This window comes from Monodon monoceros, unplaced genomic scaffold (genome assembly GCF_005190385.1).
Source record: "Monodon monoceros isolate NGI ecotype Baffin Bay Population unplaced genomic scaffold, NGI_Narwhal_1 Super_Scaffold_5, whole genome shotgun sequence".
Lineage (NCBI taxonomy): Eukaryota > Metazoa > Chordata > Mammalia > Artiodactyla > Monodontidae > Monodon > Monodon monoceros.
This window is the reverse complement of record NW_021703782.1, coordinates 33,299,557-33,324,572: the sequence shown is the minus strand read 5'-3', so window position 1 is coordinate 33,324,572 and position 25,016 is coordinate 33,299,557. Positions and strand designations below refer to the sequence as shown.

General features: G+C 40.5%; 1 protein-coding gene across 1 annotated transcript in view; it reads right to left on the bottom strand.

Moving 5' to 3' along the window:
* UBAP2 (ubiquitin associated protein 2) overlaps positions 1–23,470 on the bottom strand; it is a 119,952-nt gene extending 96,482 nt beyond the window's left edge. Inside the window, exon 1 of the mRNA XM_029203995.1 lies at positions 23,415–23,470. The gene's annotated coding sequence lies outside the window, so the exon portion shown is untranslated. The remainder of the gene's footprint in view (positions 1–23,414) is intronic.
* Between the last annotated feature and the right edge of the window lie 1,546 nt (positions 23,471–25,016).

The window sequence follows — 25,016 nt, the reverse complement described above, 5'->3', positions numbered from 1 at the left end:
GCTCCGCAACGGGAGAGGCCACAACAGTGAGAGGCCCACATACCGCAAAAAAAAAAAAAAAAAAATTAAAAAAAATAAAAGGCCAAAAAATAAATAAGTAAATAAAAGACAATATTACCATACCACATTGTCACTCACCACTCTGAGAGGAATGATGGGTAGAAGGGGCTGAGTCAGCTGCAGAAAAATGACAAAATATCTACCCCCAGCATGGAATAACCTACTTTGCAGGTGATGGGCTATCAGAAAGGCCTGACTGGGTAATTCCTTGGCAATCCAATGGATAGGATTCTGTGCTTTCACTGCCACAGGCCCGGGTTCAATCCCTGGTTGGGGAACTAAAATCCCATAATCCACACAGAGAGGCCAAAAAACAAACAAACAAAGAAGGCTTGACTGGAACACTGTAGATATAGGGGGAAAGCCTCTTAAGAAAAAGAGAAGTTCCATGCAGACTCAATTCTACACTATAATATTAAGGAAAGCAAAAAAGACTGAAGATATGAGGTAAATCCACAACTGTGAATGAGGAGACTAGAGGACCACAATCCTGGAAATCAACAAGACTTCTGCTGTAAAGAACATGTACTAATCATAGTTTTTTTCTAAAAAAAAAAAAGTGGCTCCTGAAATCAATCCTGGATAAATCTGAGAAACTGAGCAGAAAAAGACAAGAAATATAAGTTCAAAGCTTGTACTGGGGGGCTTCCCTCGTGGCGCAGTGGTTAAGAATCCGCCTGCCAATGCAGGAGACATGAGTTCGAGCCCTGGTCCAGGAAGATCCCACATGCCACGGAGCAACTAAGCCCGTGTGCCACAACTACTGAGCCTGCGCTCTAGAGCCCGCGAGCCACGACTACTGAGCCTGCGTGCCACAACTACTGAAGCTGTGAGCCTAGAGGACATGCTCCACAACAAGAGAAGCCACCGCAATGAGAAGCCCGCGCACCACAATCAAGAGCGGCCCCCGCTCGCCGCAACTAGAGAAAGCCCGCATGCAGCAACGAAGACCCAATGCAGCCCAAAAAAAAATGCTAGTACTGGACTAAAGCTGTGGTCAAGAAATATTTATGAGGAATTCCCTGGCAGTCCAGTGGTTAGGACTCTGCACTTCCACTGCTCGGGGCCCAGGTTCGATCCCTGGTCAGGGAACGAAGATCCTGGAGGCCACGCAGTGTGGCCAAAAAAAAAAAAAAAAAAGTATTACAAAAAGAACTGAGGTCAAGCAGCATTACAAACATCCTAATTTGTAGAACAGAGGCATTCCTAGCAAAGCTAAGTACACTTTTTAATATAGCACAGGGAACTACATTCAACATCCTGTAATAAACCATAATGGAAAAGAATACGAAAAATATATGTAAAACTGAATCACTTTGCTGTATACCAGAAACTAACATTGTAAATCAACTATACTTCAATTAAAACAAAAAGAAAGAAAGAAATACTATGGGGAATTCCCTGGCAGTCCAGTGGTTAAGACTCTGCTTTCACTGCTGAGGGCCCGGGTTCAATACCCGGTCATCAGGGAACTAAGATCCCATAAGCCGCTCAGTGCAGCCAAAGAAAAAAAGAAAAAAAACAAAGAGAAATACCATGAAACACAAAGCAACAGAAAATTATCCAATAGGAAAACCAGCAAGAGTTTGTCAGAACTTCATAGTAGATAACCAAAATAGCCCTTAAGTTTCCATCAAAGTCCATTTAAAATATCCCAAAACAGCCTACAGATTTCTAGGATTATATTTCCTAATACTTTTTATATATTAACTTTCCTTTGAATTCTAGAGTACATACATGCAATTCATATTTTAGCTTATCAATTCTGTTTCTTCTATATCTAACTTGTCTTCCTAACCTTAAATCATAAACGAGTTAAGACCAGAAATTCATTTTATTTTGTTTTGTTCCCTTCACTACTAAATAGGTGTCAATATAAGAGACATTTAATAAATATGTTGAAATGACATGTGATAGAAGCTGGTAACTTATAAAAATTAAGAATGACATAAGAAAGACCAAATCATAACAGAGCCAATGATTCCAAAAAAGAGTAATACATGAATTGAATTGTTTTCTAAAACAATCAGTTACAGACACCTCAAAGCAAGCACTCCCACGATGTGAAACAATGTTCCCCTATTTATAAATCTTACACATCTCAGGTTAACGAAATGACATTATACAAGTATTTCTAGTTATCTTTTGGACCTGTGTATCTTAAATTTAGAGAAGAGACGAACCATAATTCAGGATACCATTTCAGGCATCACAAGGAAAATTATGTCCCTGAAACCTATTTTAGCTAGAAAAGGTTTCACAAGCTTTTCATTGAATCAGCTATTCTAATATTATTTACTAATTTTCTTAATAGGTCCTCTGTCAACTGGAATGCTAAAGGCCACAGGCATATTACTGCAGGGCCTTATACATACACTGTAAATAGCAAATAACCAATTAACCAGAATATCTCACACGCCTAATATGCCGGTTTAAAACTTTTTACTCTATTTGAATCCGTCTCTCACTGTCAGTATGAATACACACTTTGCATACTTTTTTGAGTTAAAGATTTTGAGATTTTATTGGTTTGGGTTTACTGTTTTAGTTGTATTATATAAACAAGGTTAATTGTTTTGTCACGATTATTTTAAGAGCTTTCTTTGAGTTTAGTGTTCTCAGATATGAATACAAACATATGAAACTGTCAAGCATCATACAAATGTGAAACTAGTATTTCTGAAATAAAGGGATTACTTGATTCTTTCTAAAATCACTTTGAGCACTAATACTCTATAATTCTATGCTAAATATCTAAAAGTTAAGCATCCAACCAAAACCTGCCTGGCTGAGTGGTATTCCCAGGGTAAAACCTTTTTTTAAAAAAATCATTTTTAGTTTACCCACAGATTTCAAAACAGTTCTTTTTTTAATTGAATTATGTGATCCTTTTCTCACTCATCTTTAACTGTTTAATCCTCAGTGCCCCCATTTATGAAAATAAACTAGGTACATTAACTATAACAAAATGAGAATTTCTTCTTACAGCAGTGCCATCTGGTGATGAAAATCTGCATGTACAGAAATAAGCTAAATTGAATGGATGCTTAGATCGAGTTTTTTCATTTATAAAAGACTTTTAGTCTTAATAGTCTTGCTATTAAAACCAAACACTTTGATGTAATGTATCTGAATTCTCACTTGTCAATCAGAAAAACCATAAACTCCTTATATTTCAAACTATAAAATATTTACTAATTCACTGCCTCAATATAAACATTAAGACTTTATATCTCTAGGGAATTCCTTGGTGGCACAGTGGTTAAGAATCTGCCTGCCAAGGCAGGGGACACGGGTTCAAGGTCTGGTCCAGGAAGATCCCACATGCCACAGAGCAGCTAAGCTCATGCACCACAACTACTGACGCTGAGCTCTAGATCCCGCAAGCCACAACTACTGAGCCTGAGTGCTGCAACTACTGAAGCCCACACGCCTACAGCACATGCTCTAAAGATAAACGTGCAAGTTTATAAAGTAAGCAGAGGGGGAAAAAAGTGTTACTAAAATCCTCTGGGAAAAAACAGAGCTCAGAAAACAAAGTCAACAGGATGTATGATTTAACAAATTTTCTTATGTTTTACATAAAGCCTCTGGAGACAATGAATTCATAAAACAAGGTAAAAAGCATAAGTTACCAAAATCATTATCGACATCCTTAAAAATTACCACCAGTGAATTGTGAAAATGAGTAAGTCACGGAAATTAGACTATAAAAATCAACACCTTGGGACTTCCCTGGTGGCGCAGTGGTTAAGAATCTGCCTGCCAATGCAGGGGACATGGGTTCGACCCTGGTCCGGGAAGATCCCACAGACCGCGGAGCAACTAAGCCCGTGGGCCACAACTACTGAGCCTGCGCTCTAGAGCCCACAAGCCACAACTACTGAGCCCGTGCGCCACAACTACTGAAAGCCAAGCACCTAGAGCCCGTGCTCCACAACAAGAGAAGCCACGGCAATGAGAAGCCTGCACGCTGCAAAAAAGAGAAGCTCCCGCTCGCTGCAACTAGAGAAAAGCCTGTGCGCAGCAACGAGGACCCAATGCAGCCAAAAATATAATAAATTAATTAATTTTTTAAAAACTCAACACCTTTAGCATACTGCCATATGGGGAAATTCTCTGTTCCCTTTTCTGGGAAAAAAAGCTCTGTGTAGTAAATGAGAGTGCTTCTCCAATAAGCAACCGAGTTGCCAGGCCACAGGAATTCAGTTTACTCTTGTGTTCCATCCTATCACTCTCCACCCCCAAGAACTACTATCCTGGAACAGGTTCCAAGAGAATTCTTAGAATAGAAACAGACAAGAGCAAGAGATTCTAAAAATAATCCAGGAGAAACTCAAACATACATATCTCAAGTTCTTGAGTGGCAGGAAGCACCAGGTTATTCAATCTATACAACCAAATTTTAACACCGATTTTAACCTCACCTCATTCAAAGTAAATTAAAGATGTGATAGATTTTAACAGGGGTAAGAAATGCTACTACATTTTTAACCTCTTTAAAAACAAAATCAGCAAAATACCATATAAAGCTTCCTAGATTATCTAAAGTGCAAGAATGGTCTAAAATTACTTGTAATAGAAGGAAAGTAAACCACCAGAATAAACCAATTTGATTAAACTACAAAGACTGTCTCTGTAAAGGGACACTTTTAGAAAATGTTTTATTAGCTGTTATTTTTTTCAAGGACTTTTTGTAGATAAGATACCTCAGTGAAAAAGCTGCATTTTCAAGTGTTCCAGAATTTCAGAATGAACTGGACATGGTTAACAGCCACCTGCACTTCTATTAAAGTTTACATAAGCAAATACCACAAACTCATAAGAGAACCCTACCTAACGTTAGACATTAAAAAGGCATAAAAAAAAATATTGTTCGGGGACTTCCCTGGCAGTCCAGTGGTTAAGACTGCGCTTCCAATCTGGGGGTGCGGGTTCTATCTCTGGCTGGGGAACTAGGATCCCACATGCCACGCAGAGCGGCCAAAAAAAAAAAAATTGTTGGGTAAAAATTTATCTACAAACCACGTAAACCCTAACAGAAAAACAAGGATACATTTGGTCATCCTGAGATGTTACAGAACACTTGTTGATAACATGCTGAGAACTGTGAAGACTTTGGTGAAAGCACCAAGGGCTTTATTTAAGATAGTAAGTATCACAAAGTGTCAGCATTGGAAGGTACCTCTGAAACCAGGAGGTTCATAGAGTATTTCATCCACTGCATCAAGAAAAAATTATATTCTAGAAACAGCAAAATAAATGTTTTTTTTTCAAACAGAATATAATTAACCCACACAACATGAATTACTTAATCAGCTAAGAGCTCAACTACTAAGAACAGAAACTAGTCTGCATCAAGAATGCTCACAGAGGGGACTTCCCTGGCGGTCCAGTGGTTTAGACTCCGTGCTTCCACTGCAGGGGGCACGGGTTCGATCCCTGGTCAGGGAACTAAGATCTCACATGCTGCACGGCGCAGCTCAAAAAAAAAAAAAAAAAAAAAGAATGCTCACAGAGATGCTGTTCACTCGGTCCTTAGGCCAATGGGGCCAGGACTGTCTTAGTTAGACTGGCAAGGATGGGTACGGGGTCCTTCATCTGTATCAAAGACTCATTGACTCATTCTCAATAGCCTGAAACCATTAAGTAATGACAATAATATAGCAACAAATGCATACTGTTTACCAAGTGCCAGACACCACTGAAGTGCTTTACGCATACAGAATTAAGTCATTACCTTGCTGACAACACTCTGAAATACATCCTAATACTACTCCTATTTTACAGACAGGAAATTAAGACATACAAAGATTCACAGTTAGTTAAGTGGTAAGGTCAAGATTCAAACCCAGGCCATCTGGCTCCACAGTCTGTGTTCTCACCCGCTATGCTATGCTGCAAGCATATATATCAATTACAGATATACAACAGACTCCAACTCAGCTTCCTCTTCTTTAAGACGGCATAGCTACTGTTGGCGTCACCTTCATAACTCATACCTGATGCAAAAGATCTGGTTCTGGGTCAGAATCTCACCTAGCTTCCCAGCCTTTCAGATACCCACAGGTGCTCCCTTGGTTGTCTATTGTAATGTTTTTTGGGTTTTGGGTTTTTTTAATACATTTATTTTATTTATTTATTGCTTGGCTGCGTTGGATCTTCGTTGCTGTGTGCGGGCTTTCTCTAGTTGTGGCGAGCAGGGGCTACTCTTTGTTGCGGTTCACAGGCTTCTCATTGCAGTGGCTTCTCTTGTTGCAGAGCACGGGCTCTAGGCGCGTGGGCTTCAGTAGTTGTGGCACGCAGGCTCAGTAGTTGTGGCCCACGGGCTTAGTTGCTCCACGGCATGTGGGATCTTCCCGGCCCAGGGCTCGAACCCGTGTCCCCTGCATTAGCAGGCAGATCCCTAACCACTGCACCACCAGGGAAGCCCTGTTCTTGCTTTTTCTATTAAGAAAATACCCATTATTCTCAACCTTTTTCTGCAGAGGAAATTCATTTTTTCATTCCTGCAGAGAACACTGATTTGTATTAAGAACCTCAACAAATTTGGGAAGCCCAAAGCAGCCAACAAAAGGAAGTCTACATCCCCAACTCAGGAGAGAGTAAGGCAGCTACAGTGCCAAGGAGTGCCAAGGAACTCTAGTATGAGACCCAATTACACACAACTAAACTTCTTGTGCCCTGCATGCCAGGAGCTGACCAAGCTGATACTTTTATTCTCCACAGCTGCTGAGGGCAAGGTCAGGCTTCTAGCAGTTGGTGGACAAGGTTAACTCCCCTACGCCCAGGCTTGGCTGACAATGTTATCTGCTATTCTGTACATATAATCTGCCCACAGAAAAGATGAGTGCTGATGAACCCTTGAACATTATAGGACATCAAAAATTATTTGGTATAGTCATATTTCTCTTTTAGGTTACCTAAGGTCAGGGGAGAAAAAGTATTTAACTGCCTATGGCTGCTTCCTTACATCTGTCCCACTCCTACACTGCTATTTCTTGGCTCTAAACCCTATCTTTAACCAAGACCCTAGTTCAGTAGCTATCTTATGATTCTTTGCCCTCCTATCCCTTAGAAGCCCCTCGTTGTTCATGACCAGTCTTAATCCCTTCTTCTAACAGCCCTTTCTCTCAAAAAAGGTAGGGAAGGGGGTTTCAGACTTCCAGTGGTTATGACTCCACGCTTCCAATGCAGGGGGAGTGAGTTTGATCCCTGGTCAGGGAACTAGGATCCCACTTGCCTTGCAGCATGGCCAAAAAAAAATCTTAAAAAAAAAAAAAAAAAATTTTTTTTAAAAAGGGAGGGGGCTTGGAGGGGGTACCTATACTATACGGCATTTCAGAAGACCTACAAGTTGTAATACTGTACTTTTTATTTAGATTGCAATCAAACAAGCACTCCCCAAATAATACCAAGAAGTTACATTCATTAGAGGGTTACTACACCATAGACAAAGACTAGTAAAGGGTCTAGTTTTTTTTAATTTAAAAAAAAACTTACACTGGAACTAGATTAAAATAGAATTTCTATAAATCATCCACTTACCAGAATATATTAATGGCTTTCTTATAAATCCAGTAATAATTCTTGCTAAACACACTCACACACACTTTTTTTTCTTGCTCTACGTATATCAGATTCTGTTTACCTTCCTGTGTGTTATTCTCTGGTCTTGCTCCCCCAGAGTTAGTACCCACCCACATATACAGTGACACATCCAGAGTTTGCTTTCTGCTTTCAGCCTCCATTTCTGAAATCTTCTAAGTTCCTCACAGGCTCTGGCAACAAGGAATTACTATATACCGATTATCTTTAATAACCTCTAATAAAATATAACCTGCAAAAATACTGAATTACTGTGCTGAAATTAACACAATATTGTAAAGCTACTATACTTCAATTAAAAAAAAAAAGAAAAGTAATAACTAGATAACTATGCTATTATCTCCTGCCATGGTTCTGCTCTTGTGGTTGCACAGTGGGCCTAAGGAACCAATAGAATGGTGAAACAAGTAAAGGAGGAGCCCAGAAAAACTGCTACTCCATGAAAACACCAGAATGTCAACCCAGGTTTGTCAGCTTACTTATTAGCTAAAAGTGCCTTTCTATCCATGTCCGATTCTTAACAGTGGTGGTATCTCCAGAAGCATTGGGAATTTCCCATCATCAAATAAACAAAGTTTAAGACTCTGGAATAGTGGATCACCATCCATCACCACCCCTCACTGCATAGTACAATCACTTGAGCAACTTCTAAAAAATGAAACCAGGTCCTATTAAAATCAGGCTGCTCAGAATAGGTAAAACCCAAACATCAGTATTCTTTTTTAAAAGTTCTCCAAGCAGTTTCTAAAAAGTTAAACAAAGACTTACCATATGACCAAGCAATTCCAATCCTAGGTACATACCCAAGAGAATTGAAAACATATATTCACCCAGAAATGTGTACATGGAATGTTCATAAGCAGTATTAGTCATAACAGCCAGAAAATAGAAACAACCCAATGATGAATGGATAAACAAAATGTGATATAACCACACAATGAAGTATTATCCATATTATTCAAGTACTAAAAGGAATAAAATTTCTGATAAAAACTACAACATGGATGAAACTTGAAAATGTTATGCTAAGAAGCCAGTCACAAAAGATCACATATGTATACTGTATTATTCCATTTATATGTAATTTCCAGAAGAGGCAAATCCATAGAGCCAGAAAGTAGATTAGTAGATGGGATCAGGAGAGAATGGATAGATGGTAATGGGAATGGGAGGCTTCTTTTTGGGGTGATGAAAATGTTCTAGAAATAGTGATGTTTGCACAACCTTGTGAATATACTAAAAACCACTGAATTGCATACTTTAAAAGGATGAATTTTATGGTATATAAATTATATATCTATTTTTAAAAGACAAAGCTCTCCACTTAAAAGCTTTTGCACAGCAAAGGAAACCATAAACAAGACAAAAAGACAACCCTCAGAATGGGAGAAAATATTTGCAAACGAATCACCAGACAAAGGATTAATCTCCAAAATATACAAGCAGCTCATACAGCTCTGTATCAAAAAAACAAACAACCCAATCAAAAAATGGGCAGAAGACCTAAATAGACATTTCTCCGAAGAAGACACACAGATGGCCAAGAAACACATGAAAAGATGCTCAACATCACTAATTATTAGAGAAATGCAAATCAAAACTACAATGACATATCACCTCACAACGGTCAGAATGGCCATCATCAAAAAATCTACAAATGCTGGAGAGGGTGTGGAGAAAAGGGAACCCTCATACACTGTTGGTGGGAATGTAAATTGATATGGCCACTATGGAAAACAGTATGGAGGTTCCTTAAAAAACTAAAAACAGAACATATGACCCAACAATCCCGCTACTGGGCATATACCCAGAGAAAAAAAACACATGCACCCCAGATGTTCAGAGCAGCACTATTTACAATAGCCAGGACATGGAAGCAACCTAAAGGTCCATCAACAGAGGAATGGATAAAGAAGATGTGGTACATATATACAATGGAATATTACTCAGCCATAGAAAGGAACGAAACTGGGTCATTTGTAGAGACCTGGATGGACCTAGAGAGTGTCATACAGAGTAGTAAGTCAGAAAGAGAAAAGCAAATATCATATAATAACGCATGTATGTGGAATCTAGAAAAATGGTACAGATGAACCTGTTTGCAAAGCAGAAATAGAGACACAGACAAAGAGAACAAATGTATGGATACCAAGGGGGAAAGGGGTGGGGAGGGAGGAATTGGGAGACTGGGATTTACACATATACATTACAGATACTATGTATAAAATAGACATCTAATGGGAACATACTGTAGAGCACAGGGAACTCTACCTAATGTCCTGTGGTAACCTAAACGGGAGGGAAGTCCAAAAGGGAGGGGATATCTGTATTTGTATGGCTGATTCATTTTGTTGTGCAGTGGAGGCTAACACAACATTGTCAAGCAACCATACTCCAATAAAAATTAATTAAAAAACAAAAACAAAAAAACCCCACAAGCTCTCCATATTTCTAATGTGCAGCCAGGATGTCAAGCCACCACTCTGGAACAGCGGCTCTCAAAGTGTGGTGTCTGGACCAGCAGCATCAGCATCACCAGAGAACTTGTCACAAATGCAAATTCCAAGGTCATCCCAGACCTAGTGAATCAGAAATGTTTAAACAAGGCTTCATGAACAACAAAATTTGAGAATTGCTGCCCTCAAAGAAACTTAGATGAAAACTTTGATCCAACTGGTTCAAATGGAAAGGTGAGAAAGCTGCAAAAAGCATAATTTTGCTTTATTATTTTACTGTATGACTGTGTAACAAAGTTCCAAAAAAACACTGAAAAGTGGGAAAAAATAAAGCCACCACCTACAGTTCCACCACCCCAAAATAACTACTGTTAATAGTTTAGTGAATAGCCTTCCAGTGTTTTCACTTGTTTTGCATCATTGTAATCCACAAGAAATGACTATATTGTACTTTTATCACAGAACATTAACATATAAACTATTATGGAAAAGCAAGGTAGCATAATAATTAGCACCTCAATTACACTATTCAGCTGAGAAGTTGGGTGTATTATGGGAATATGAAAGAAAATTCTTTAGGGGCCAAAATGTTTTTGGCTCCAAGTTTTTTTGATATAATTGCCTTCTAAAATGCAATACTTCTCTTCCTTGGCAAATACAGTACAATAAACATGATTTAACTGTTTCTGATTCTACATCAGTTATTTTAGCCACATGATGGGTAATGGGAGGAATTAATATGAACTATTCTAACTCCAGGACATACCTAGGAACTTACTTTCCTAAATAAATTCATTGTATCATCATCCTTCTTGTCCTTGGCCTCTTTCTCAAAAGTGGCAGCACTGACATATCTGCATGGCTTCTGGGCAGCCCAGTATGGCCACATTCCAAAAATAATTTCTGAACCCAACGACAATACAATCTTTCAGGCTGTTTCCTTGTCATTTGTTTTAAAATCATCTGCATTGTTTTTAATCACTGACTCGCTGTCTTTGAAGGGGGGGGGCGGGGGGCAAGACGACTTTCCACCCAAGCCTTACACAGAGTAAACCCTCAATGTTTCTTGATTTTCCCCAGGTTGTTCTATGGTAGCTTGAATGATTAAGAGACAACCACTGATTCACTGATGTTAGCATGCATTATATCAAGCACCAAAAAAAAAAAAAAAACAGAAAAGAAAATAGAGGGACTTCCCTGGTGGTCCAGTGGGTAAAACTCCATGCTCCCAATGCAGGGGGCCCGGGTTCAATCCCTGGTCGGGGAACTAGATCCTGCATGCATGCCACAACTAAGAGTAATAAATCGCCAACTGAATGTTCCCATCTCAAATTCTCCTATCCTTAACTTTAGTTTGACTTGGCTCTTCCACAACCATGTTCAGCTGCATTTATCCCCACCTATCCTCTCGCGAGAATCAAGTGAAGTCTCAGAGTCACTAGAACAGGATAGACGTAATGCCAATAGTCTTAGTCTGTGATGAAGACTGAGACATATTTTTGTAAATTTTTTGCCTTCACACTCTCACTCCCATTCTGCCACCACCCTCCAGCTCCACATCCATCAGAGCAAGATTAACTTCTCGCTAGTTGCTCCATCCCAAGGCCTTCATAGGGAAGGGGATAAGCAAGGAAGTCGCCTTCTCCCTTTGGGTTATTTATTTCCTCTTCCTGAGACCCAGTCAGAAAGGGGAAGGTGGAGCTTCCCTGGTGGCGCAGTGGTTGAGAATCCACCTGCCAATGCAGGCGACACGGGTCCAAGCCCTGGTCCAGGAAGATCCCACACGCTGCGGAGCAACTAAGCCTTTGCTCCCCAACTACTGAAGCCTGCACATGCCTAGAGACTGTGCTCCGCAATGAGAAGCCACAGCAATGAGAAGCCCGCGCGCTGCAACCAAGAGTAGCCCCCGCTAGCCGCAACTAGAGAAAGCCCGTGTGCAGCAGTGAAGACCCAACACAGCCAAAAATAAATAAATAAAATAAATTTATTTTTAAAAAAAAGAAAGAAAGGGGAAGGTGTCGAGCTATAGGCTAATCTACCTTACCAATCTTGGGGATACAAGTTCAATAAGCCAAGTCTTTCTTTTAGTCAAGTCATATTGACCAGAACCAGTTACAAAGATCAAGAATCAAAGATTTTCAGGATTTCCCTGGTGGTCCAGTGATTAAGAATCCGCCTTCCAATGCAGGGGACATGGGTTTGATCCCTGGTCGGGGAACTAAGATCCCACATGCTGCGGGGCAACTAAGCCTGCACCACAACTACTGAGCCCAGGCGTGCCTCAACTGCAGAGCCCACGCACTCTGGAACCCACACACCACAACTACAGCGCCCACGCGCCGCAACGAAAGACCGTGCGTGCTGCAACGAAGGCCCGACACAGCCAAAAATAAAATTTTAAAAAAATTAAAGAATCAAAGATTTTTGATTCTTGATACTCTAAGCTAAAACATTATCTTAAACTGTAATATCAGTTTAACTCTTGCTTCTTATTTTCAAGCACAGAAAAGCCATAACAATACTCAACACAGGAAAATCTCCAAACTCCCCAAGATGTGAAAAGAACTTCAGGAAATAGCCCTATTCAACAACACTCAAAGTGTTACCTAGTTCAACTCCTAATCACTTAAAAGTTTTAATCCATTATCTCACATTAATTTATTGTTTTGGTTTTGGGGCAAAGCAGCATCTCTGCTAACCCCTCTCATATAGTAATCACTTTTACTGCCAAAAGTGATTAAATCCCAACTATACTTTCACAACAGACAAAACTTTACAAATCTTCAATTCTTTTTATTTTTTTAATTGAAGCTTAGTTGATTTACAATATTACATTACAAATCTTCAATTCTTACTGAAGACAGATAAAATATTTCAAGTACTCTCATTTTTCACATCTCTGCACAAATCATTTAAACATATGGCACTCAATTGTTACAAATACACAAATATTTCACAATTGATTTAAAAGGTTCAGTATATCCATTATTAAGCTATCTGAAAACAGCTATATCATAAGCCAAAAATATAAACACTGATTTTTTAAGTACTTCACACCCACAGCTTTTCATTACAGTTCTTCAGCTTTCCTCATATATTCAAGATATAAAGTCTTGAATTGCTTGGCTTTTTTTTTTTTTTAAAGCGTATTTGTTTTATTCTAATGGCATCCTTATTATTGTTTCACTCATGCCAAAAGCAACTTTTTAAAAAATGTCAGTTACCTGAAGAATGTATCCATCAAAACATAGTCACACAATCCATTTAAATGTTACCACACCTGTCACTTATGCACCAGGCTCAGTTTTCATTCAAACCAAATACAAAATTCCTTAATAAGGAAATCTCCTACAACTACATTGAGAAAATATTCCATACCCTTTTCCTTCTCACAAGGATGTGCATCAAAACCTGTTCAACTATTCTATACATCCAGATTAATTTCAAAAACAATGGCTTAGAAAAATTACCTTCCATGTACTCTTGGAAACTGCATGTAATTGTAAGCAATGACTACATAAGCTATATTTCTCAAAAAGAATACACTCACTGCCTCCATTTCCTCACTAAACAACTCCTTAACTTTCAGTCTGCTTTCCACCACCCTACCACTGCAACAGAAGGAAAGATACTATTTCCCCAGGTCACCACTGACCTCCACATAATTGTCGAATCTTTCTTGTTCTCATTCTTTCACCTGTCTCTGGCATACAACACATTGTACAACTTTTTCCCTTGGCTTTTAAGACACTACACCATCTTAGTTCTTTTGTTCTCAAATCCTAAGCGGCATCCCATCTTTCTCCCACCCCTGAAACAACAAAACTGTTCAATTCTTAAGCACGTTCTCTCTTCTCACAGAAATTTTATGCCCTACTGGCATCAATAATTACCTCCAACTTCAAAGCAAAAGCTAAAGACTATGTCTCTCCAGAGATTCAGCCTCCAGGTAACTGCCTATTAGATAGCTACACCTATAATGGAATTCATCCAAAACTGCCTCATTTGAAGATTTCCAAAATTTTCCAAGTAACCAACAGCATTTTTCAAGTGTTCCAGAGCTCAAAACCTTTAAGCCATTCTTTTAGTGCACCATTTCTTCCTATACCCATATTCAAGTAATAAAGGATTTAAGGCCTTAAATCTATGCCTTCCTTTATATTCTCTCTGCCATCAACTTTCTACAGGTACCTGAATTAAGGGTCACTGTACTTAAAGCCTCAAAGGTTCTAAGAATTTCTAAGGTATCTGTATCAACCAGAATATCAATAATTGCCTCTTCTCTACTTCACTGAAATGTCACACCCTTATTTATCTGTCTGAACTATCTTAATTATGAAACTGATGTCAAAGTGGAATGTTTAATCTTTTAGAATACTGCTTACTGCTAACTGTTAAACTCCATCAACTTCTGTTCACAAACCACCAACCATCACAAATAAATACAAGATTTTTATTCCTTTCTGATCCCTACACTTGTCATTCTCCCAAATTGCACCTGTTTTTTTGTTTTGTTTTGTTTTTTGCCTCCAACCTCCACAGACATGTTTTCTCAACAGCATACTGAACATAACACCCATTTTCTCATTTTCTGTCCTTCAATGTAAACAGCAATTACTCTTTACTTGACATCCATAATAACTCCATGGTGTTTTAGGGTCACTTAACGATATACTAAACAGCCCTACTTAATAGCAGCTTGAGTTCTTAGTGTAATTTTATAGGCTTCCTGGTCATTTCTTTGTCCCACAGATGGCTAGACCGTCAGAGTATATAAATTGGTTCATGGTAAGCTAGCTACATCCCATTACAGCTAGGATCTTTTGATAAAGTGAGATAAGCATCAGAACAATTAAACAGCTCAAACTGCCTTTAAAAAAATGAAAGTTCTTCTGTGATAATAAAATAGTAAATGGTCTACTTTAGCTAACAAGGATTTTACTCCTGTTACCAACACCTGGATTGTTCTGTAATATACAGGGGTATTTTTTCCACCATTACCTTAGCACACTCAGTCACAAGGAATTAAAAAGGTACTAAATAGGGACTTCCCTGGTGGCGCAGTGGTTAGGAACCTGCCTGACAATGCAGGGAACGTGGGTTCGAGCCCTGGTCCGGGAAGATCCCACATGCCGCGGAACAACTAAGCCCATGTGCCACAACTACTGAGCCTGCGCTTTAGAGCCCGCGAGCCACAACTACTGAAGCCTACACACCTAGAGCCCCATGCTCTACAACAAGAGAAGCCACCACAATGAGAAGCCTGCGCACCACAACGAAGAGTAGCCCCAGCTCGCCACAACTAGAGAAAGCCCGCGTGCAGCAACGAAGACCCAACGCAGCCAAAAATAAATATATAAATTTATTTTTTTTAAAAAAAGGTACTAAATAAGCTAAGAATTTTTTTAAGAGGCCATCTGATCTTCAGCAATTCAAAGAAGTATTTCACCAAGTAACTGATATTATACCAGGAAATTTCTCATCAAAATAAAATGAGATCTTGATTGGAGGGGAAAAATTGAGACATTCATTAAGTTACAATAAGAAAATGTTTAATGTGACTAAATTACATTAAGAATAACTTTGTTTCTCTTTTACTAGTTGCTACAAATAAACTACCAAGTCAAGGCCAAACAAAAGATAACAATAATATGGTAATCCAAATAACAGCAAATTCCAATAAAACTTAATTTTGAACGTTCAAAACGTTTTAACATTCCAAGTGTTTTAACAAAAGAAACAATTATAACTTCAGGAATATGCCCATAATTGATCCTACAGGAATAACCCAGGAAAAGTAAGGCGCAGACTCCCAATACCTCAAAGAAGACTTGCCCAGTACCTGGAATCAACTGGCAGTGCTTTCCTCTGTCACTCCCAACAGCATCCTCATTCCTAACTGCACTGTCTTCCCACTAGAATTAAGCACCTAGAGAACAGGGACAGTGCATTATTCATCTGTATCCCTAGCACCTAACAGTTGCTAACAAGTAGCAACAATAAATCTTTGTTCAAGTAAACACCTGTATACTAGCATATATCATTAACAACAACAAAAAACTGTCATTCAGGCCTAATTTGGATTAACCTACATTCTGAGCATTTCAGAGAAATAAAATGTCATGAGAATATACTATCTAAAAAAGTTTTTATAAATATAATAGCTTAGCTTCATTCCCACATCAAAAAGGAACTTTCATCAGTGTTTCAAAACTTGGGGTGGGCAAAGGAGTAATAGAACACTTTCAGTCTTCCAGTGGCCCAAGAAAATTACACTTATCCTACAATAAACTGCAATTTACTTAACATTTGCAAGAATTATCTTAACTAAGTAACAACAGTAGTTACCTCTTGCTTATCAGATCATCTGACTGGCAGTTACATCTGATAAATAATTGAGAAAATAATCACTTAAGAAATGGATTATCAGGACTTCCCTGGTGGTCCAGTGGGTAAGACTCTGTGCTTCCAATACAGGGGGCCTGGGTTCAATCCCTGGTCAGGGAACTAGATCTCGCATGCATGCTGCAACGAAGATCCCGCAGCTAAGACCTAGTGCAGCCAAAATAAATAAGTATTAAAAATACTAGCCTAAGCTTTAAAAAAAAAAAGAAAGAAAGAAATAGATTATCATTCAGTAGTGTACTTCAGTGACAATACCTAAATAGGGTAAATCAGAAACCCTGATTGAATAGGGAGTTATAAAAGACATTTTCTGAACAACTGGGAAAATCTGAATGTGGATTTATATCAGATTTTTACTGACATTATACATTATATTTTAAATAATTATTCACTTTCCTAGGTGTAATAATGTTATTGTGGCTGTTTGTAAGAGAAGCTTTTTGTTGTAAAGAGACACTTGCTAAGGAAATATTTAGGCATAAATGCCAAGATGTTTGCATTTTACTTTCAAATCATTTAGCCACAGAAGATAATGTGTGGAGTATATACAGAAAAAAGTCAATGTAGGGCTTCCCTGGTGGCGCAGTGGTTGAGAGTCCGCCTGCCGGTGCAGGGGACACAGGTTCGTGCCCCGGTCCGGCAAGATCCCACATGCCGCGGAGCGGCTGGGCCCGTGAGCCACGGCCGCTGAGCCCGCGCATCCGGAGCCTGTGCTCCGCAACGAGAGAGACCACAACAGTGAGAGGCCCACGTACAGCAAAAAAAAAAAAAAAAAAAAAAAAAAGTCAATGTGGCAAAATATTAAGTAGTAACTCCACTTAAAAGGTACATATTATACTCTTTCAGATTTTATAGATTTGAAAAAAAATTCTTTTAATTGGAGGAAAGCAAACAGAAAAAAGAATTAAAACTGCAAAAGGACAGAGAAACAATAAACACCAGGCAAGCATAAGACCATATGGCAGGACTTCCCTGGTGGCACAGTGGTTAAGAATCCACCTGCCAGTGCAGGGGACACAGGTTCAATCCCTGCTCCAGGAAGATCCCACATGCTGGGCAGCAACTAAGCCCCTGTGCCACAACTACTGAGCCTGTGCTCTAGAGACCGTGAACCACAACTACGGAGCCCACGTGCCACAATTACTGAAGCCCACACACCTAGAGCCTGTGCTCCGCAACAAGAGAAACCACCGCAATGAGAAGCCCGCACACTGCAATGAGGAGTAACCCCTAGCTCACCGCAACTAGAGAAAGCCCGCACGCATGAACAAAGACCCAATGCAGCCAAAAATAAATAATTTTTTTAAAAAAGGTATGGCAGAAATATATCCAAAACATCCATAATTACCATAAACATGAATGGTCTCCATGCTCCAGTTAAAAGAGCAGTTGGCAGCCTGTATTAAAAAGCAAAATCCAGCCATGTGGTGTTCATAAAAGATCTACCTAAAACATCACTACCAAATGTTAGCAAGGATGTGGAGCTCTTACCCATTCGGTCTTGAGAATTAAGTTCCAATGTCTATAGTATCCATTGTGCGTACGAATTAAATTCTTCTGTAGGTGTCTAGAATGATACTAGCTATGGAACATCCTCAAGAGAATTGAGAAAACAGTCACTCAACTTTCTGTGTTCTGTGGTTCAAATGTGGTGCCTAATTAAGAATGACTGTACAATACTATGGAAAATAGTTTGGGATTACCTAGTGAAGTTACACACACCCCACACACAACCCAAAAATTCCACTCTCAGTTATACATAGTCTCAGCAAATTAGTTTACTGTACTTGTTTTGAGGTGGGGTGCAAATGTTCACAAGGGGAACGAGTATAATTTGTAATTGCAAAAAACTAGAAATGAAACGAACATCCATCACAATAGAATAAGATGTGGCATATCCTTACAATGGAATACCACACTACTGAAAATGATGGAGAGTTGTAAGAATCAATGTGGATGAATCTAAAACATATAAAAGAAGTATCAGAAAATCATACAATCCCATTTAGATCAAGATTGAAAATGGGAAATACTAAACTATATATTGTTTATGGATACATACCAAGTAAACATTATTTTTAAAAATAATAAGGCCAAAATATAGGGTAATGATAACCCCTGGGAAAGAGAAAAAGTAACATCTAGGAGATGGGGATTTTAGGTAGCATTAATGTTCCATTTCTTGGTTGGTCATTTAACTAGTTTTTGAAAACTCTACACGTGTTTTTCTACCTCATATACCTCCTTTGGTGTGTATTCTATATTTTTCAATAAAAAATCAGTAAGTATGCAAAGTACAATCTCATTTTTTAAAAGGTATATACTTCACGTAGGGAAAAAAAGGATTTATACTAAAATGTTAAAACCATTTTAAGTCTCCTTTTTTTTTCAAATTTTCTAAAATGTATTTTCTTATGTAAAATAGTGCCAGCCAGCCTGACTCAAAAACCAACTTTAAAATGGAAATTTGTAAATTAACTTGAAAAAAGAGAGGGAGAGGAACTGGTTTGGTATAAAAAACAACTTAAAGTGAGGCTTGTCAATCAATCCTAAAGCCAGTCACTTTTTTCCCAGACCCTATTTCAGTTAAACTTGTATTTTTTAAGCCCACTTATTCCCTTGCTTATGATCTGACAATGACAAACATTATATTATTATCAAATGAAAAATCCCACCCTTCAAAGAGCACACATTGCAGCTGTGTAGACATGCACAATACAGGTAGCACTATACACCTTCCCCAAGCCCATGAGATTGCAAAGATATTTCAGGTTTTCATCGCTTGCTTGGGAAGCAGCATGTTATGGTGGCAAAGAAAGTCAGAAGGAATACAACCTCCTCAGTTGAGACTTGAGTGTTTTTGTAGGGGGGTGAAGGAACAGAAGAAGGCAACAAAAAAAAAAAGAGAGAGAGAGAGAGAGAGAGAGAAAACAAGGGAAAGACAGGAATAAGAGGAAAACAGAAAGGAGGATGGGAATGGAAAGAATTAAAGAAGGCACAGAGAGAAAGACATTAATAAAGAGAAGCAACTCTGAGCTTCCAAAAGTCTTCATAGGTATATCTAGGACTGATTTGATGAGAAGATTAAGACAGGTAAAAATTTTTGAGTAAATATTAAAGCACTGAAGTATTTTGGGGGGAATTCCCTGGCAGTACAGTCGTTAGGATTTCACACTTCCACTGCAGAAGGCACGTGTTCGATCCCCGATCGGGGAACTAAGATCCCACAGGCTGTGACACGGCCAAATAAAGTATTACTGGCTTGTGTATGTACAACATAACTTTAAATGAGTAAGTTCCTATGTGACATCTTACTTAAAAAGTTAATTATAACACAAGGAACAAAGTTACAGCAACAGGTCTAAATCCAAATGAAATTCTCTAGTCTACAAATCCTTGAAAATACTCTCATAATGAAATTTCTGACCTAATCAAATATACGTTCTTTTATTTTTAGAGTTCCAAATGAAGAAAAACAAGCAATACATTCCTAACAATCTTTAAAAGTAGAGCATTGCCTAGTCTAAAATGAAACACCTATTCCTTAGTCCAAGCCCTGTTTCATAAATTAATTCCAAATAGTTAACTGGGTTCCAATTTAATTGAGCTCATAACTCCAGTATGAAAATGAGTTTTCTGAAAATTGAAACTCACTGTAGTACACATGCTATGTCAGCCAGAAATTCACGAACCTGTTCTTCAATACCTAGGCCAAGAATTTTCACAACTAAAATAATGGGACTTCCCTGGTGGTGCAGTGGTTAAGAATCCGCCTGCCAATGCAGGGAACACAGGTCCGGGAAGATCCCACATGCCACGAAGCAACTAAGCCTGTGTGCCACAACTACTGAGCCTGCACTCTAGAGCCCGCGAGCCACAACTACTAAGCCCACTCGCCTAGAGCCCATGCTCCGCAACAAGAGAAGCCACCACAATAAGAAGCCTGCTCACCGCAACGAAGAGTAGCCCCTGCTCACCACAACTAGAGAAAGCCCGCTGCAGCAACAAAGACCCAACGCAGACAAAAATAAATAAATATTTTTTTTTAAAAAACTAAAATAACTTTCTTTAAAAAGCACAGGAGGCACATCTTTGAAAGAAACACTGTCAAGAAAACAAACGAACAAAAAAAAGGGAGGAGGGGGACTTCCCTGGTGGTCCAGTGGTTAAGACTCTGCGCTTCCACTGCAGGGGGCGCAGGTTTGATCCCTGGTGTGGGAACTAAGATCCCACATGCTGCGTGACATGGCCAAAAAATAAAATAAATTTAAAAAAAAAAGAATAGGAAATTTCAGCATACAAAGTTTGCATTATAATTGTCAAAACAAACCCAACTAATTTGGTCTTTGGACTTAAAAAAGAAAAAGGACTCCATCCCTAAACATTTATCTGATAGTTGGATCAAAAATATTTCAAAACCTACCACAGGCTTCCAAGTGATATTTCCTGTCTTTGCCTTACTTCAAGTTATATCTCCACTCTCCTTTTGCGGGAAAAAAAGAGAAAACAGCTGCTTCCAAGCTCTATCAGAGATCCACCATCTCACCAGTCAACACCACCAGTGCCACACTATTTAGCTTTTAAAGGACACGCCATATACTCAAATTAACAACTAAGAGCTAACTGATAATTGCTGACTTACCGGTTGCCTCACAAGATAGATTTGTTTAAAAGCAAAGGAACTTCACAGTCTGTGAATTCATGCAGACCATTTCTTTTGAGCAGGCATTAATCCTTTATAATACACTTACCCCCCCCCAAAAAAAAAGTGTCTTATAACAACAACAACAAAATCTTAACAGTTAAGTTGTCATTAAAAAAAAAAAAGGCTTCAAAAGTAAAGGCTTCACTTCAGACCAGTTCAAACCTTCAAGACTGATTTATACTCTCTATGTGTAGTTTATACTCAAGGGAGTAGAGAGAGCAACCAGTTCCCATCAAAACACAGATACATGAAATAAACCCATTCTCCTCCATGTTCTCCTACCATTTCTCACCAAACAATAAAAGTCACATAAAAGGCTAATACCAAGAGACACTCCTGGTGAGCACTGCACAGGCTGCACCAGTTAACGAGGAAAGGGAAGCAGAGGTGTTAACCGTTGTTTCAGCCTGGTTCTAAAGGCAGCTCCATGTGACTACTGCTGGTCCCTCCCACATTTAAAGAGAGAGGCCAGAGGAAACCAGAGCAGCAGGAAATAGGCAGGAGTGGCAACTACCACAACCCTTTCCCATGGCCTCATTCCCATGGCACCACTTCCAGTCATATTTCAATCACAACAAAAACCTCCCTTCTCTCAATCGTTTTAATTATCTAAGGTCAGAAACAACAAGGAAGCAGGTGGAGAAAATCAGAGCTGTGGGAAGCAAGAGGACAGGGGCGGGGGAAAAATCTCACCACACATGTGAACTAGCCTTAAGGAGGAAAAACCGGGAGGAACACATTGCAAGCGAGCAGAAACGTAGTGTGGGGAAAACTAATCACTTCTGCCTAATGATAAGTGAAGGCTCCACAGCAATGGGAGGACAGCCCTAACCAAGGGGCTCTGCAGGTAGGTAAGAGACGCTGGTGCACTGGAAGACCCTACCATCTCCGGAGAGTGGAATTTATTCCCTTTCCTGAGACAGACACCACCCGAGTCACCCAATCCCCAGGATATAGGAGAGCTTAGGTATTATGTTCACCTTCCTGCCACTTTTGTTAGACACACTGACACTAAAAATTACGAATGTACAATTCATGGTGAAAAGTGAGGAACACACTACTGACATACCCCTTGGTTTAAAAAATTACTATCATAATCGAAGAGAAAATATAAAATAACTGGGTTCACCCAAAAAGTGAATTATATGCCCTTCAAATAAAAGATGATCTTTGGATATCTTACGGAGACCTCAGCTCTCAATTGTTAGGGCACAGAAGAGCAGAAGAAAGTAAGCCTAAATACTGGTGGAGACACCTCGGATACAAGTAGAAACAGTATCCAACAGAGGTGGAAGTAAACTACAGGGCTATGTCAAACAGGAAATAACAGGAATAATGATGTAATCAACTCCTAGAGAGAACAAGGATAAACGAAGACCAGAGTGGTGAGTCTAGTGATGGCACCTGAAATGCCTGGACAACTAATTAGATTGAAAATCCAGGGGAAAAGGTGGGAAAGCAGAGTGGGAAAGCGATTCCACGGCAAAGAAAACTGAGATGCAATGCACCAATTAAAAAATAACATTTGGAATAATGTTATAAAAGAGAGCGCTTTAATTACAAAGCCCCTCTCAAACCTACACTAAAGAACAACTGTGACACAGCCAGACTACAGAAACTAGGACTGAGGAGGAAAACTGAGTCCCAAGTGTCTGACACCAAAGCCTTCCAGAATGAGGAGAAACAGAACTGAACTTTGCCTCCGGGTAGCCGGGAAAGGCTAGAGAGTGTAGAAGTTGGGCTCTGAGATGTCCAGTCCGAGGACTAGAGACAGGCGTGAAAGCGGAAAGGTGGTCAGCGACAGCGTGGCGCGGGAGCGCGAGCGGACAGGCAGGGAGGGACAACGGTGGGAGAGAAAACCACACCCTCCAGGGCAGAAACCCGACGGGGGGGGAGGGGTAGGCGCCCCCTGGGGCTGGGTGGAGCCGGGCCGCCAGGGATCCGGGTAGGCAGGAAGGAGCACAGGACAACCCGCGGGGGAGAGGAAGGACAGCACCCAGGCCTGGGCAAACTGAGGACGCACGAAGCCGGCGAGGGAAGCTCGGCCAGACCTCACGGTGGGCGCTGGGGCAGTATGAAGGAGTCTGGAGGAAAGAAGAGCTGAACCCAGGACTACGAAGCGCAAGCTGCAGCGCTCAGCGACCTGGAACGGGAAAGGAGAGAGAGAGGGTGGCAATTACCGCAGCTGCTCTCGCTGGACTCGGAACCCACCGCCGCCGCCGCCGTTCGTTACCTGCCAATGTGCCTCTTACAAAGCGGCGGCGGCGGCAGAGGCGGTCCGGCCCGTCACGTGACCTTCACGTCACGCGCGAAGGAGGGGCCGCTGCACTTAGCTCGCTGCGGCGGCTCATCAGCCCGCCCACAGAGCGCGGCGCTTCCTTTAGCCGCCCCCGACGCCCACCAGGCGAGGCCAACAGCTCCGAGGGGGGGCGGGGAGGTACGCGGATGGAGCCAACAAGGGAGATTTAACGGAATTTCTCATACTCGGAGTTATCAGGCACGTACTACCCACCGCATCCAGGATGCCCACAAGAGCAGCGTTGTCGCTCTGTGATGACCTCTCAAGGCACCGCAGGTCACTCCCCTGCGGCCGCTTTTCCCCCGTCACGTGATATGGTTCAACCACTCAAGACGACCCTAGCCTCCCAAACGTTGTGTGAGGGGGCCACGAGTCCCAACCGGCTGCACAGCAAAGGCACCCACCACCACATCCATTCCCTCCCGGGTTCGTAGATGGTGCGCCTGTGACTTCGGACCGACGGAAGGCCGAGACGGAAAGTGGACAGGGTTAGCATCTGAGACTAATAACCGTGGACACCGCCAGGTGGCTGAGCGTGGTTCCTACTGGGAGATGTAGTCCCGGCGGGGGCGTGGGGTTCCGCTACCACGTTGCCGGGCCCACGCTCCGCCCCGCCCTCCTGCGCGGGAAAATGCCAACGGCCCGCCAAGGTTGCCGCGGCACCCACCTGGCTTCAAGCAGCACCTCCACGGGGCGGGAGGAGGCTCGCAGCGTTGGCCCTGTTGAATGTGGGCTCGAATTCTGCACCCTCAAGCCCCTTATGCCTGAAAACACATTTATTGAAAGCCCACTCGTTGTCGGTCGTTTATACAACCACTGTTATTAAATCATAGAATCAACTCTTTGAGGAAGGGATTGTCCCGGTTTTAAGCGTAGGGAAAGCATTCGATTTCCTGGCTGAAGAGACCCAAACCAGGTTTTCTATCTCCAAACAATGAATAACCCGCCTTGCAAAATGACCTCACCTGTTTTAACTCCAGGAATTAGGCATAAAAAGAAGATAATGGTTTATAATTGTAGCATAGTATTTTAGAGTTTAAAGTATTTTCTCATTTACTGGCCTATTTGATCCTCAAAGGCAGTATCCGAGACTGGTTAGACACACGGACTTTGGAGTCCACCAGGCCTTACCTCAATTCGAGCTTTTCTTTGTGATAACACCACTTCACCTGCTTGTGAAATTAAATGAGATTACGTGAACTACCACTTTGGCACAGAATAAACCTTCAGTAAGTATTAGTAATTATTTTCACACCCTGTATGCATCCTTTGGGCACAACAGGTCTAAGTAAAGGTGAGAAGGGAGTTAGCATATAGTGATCTTTGTGTAGGGCACTATGCTAATTACTAACTTGCTAGTTTCAATAATAGACTAGTTACAGATTAAATTACTTGATGAAAAACACTTGAAACCTTAATGTCCTGCTCAGTTCAGGGGAAGCCTTTGTTATTCATCTGCATTGATCAAAGAATGCTCAGGCTG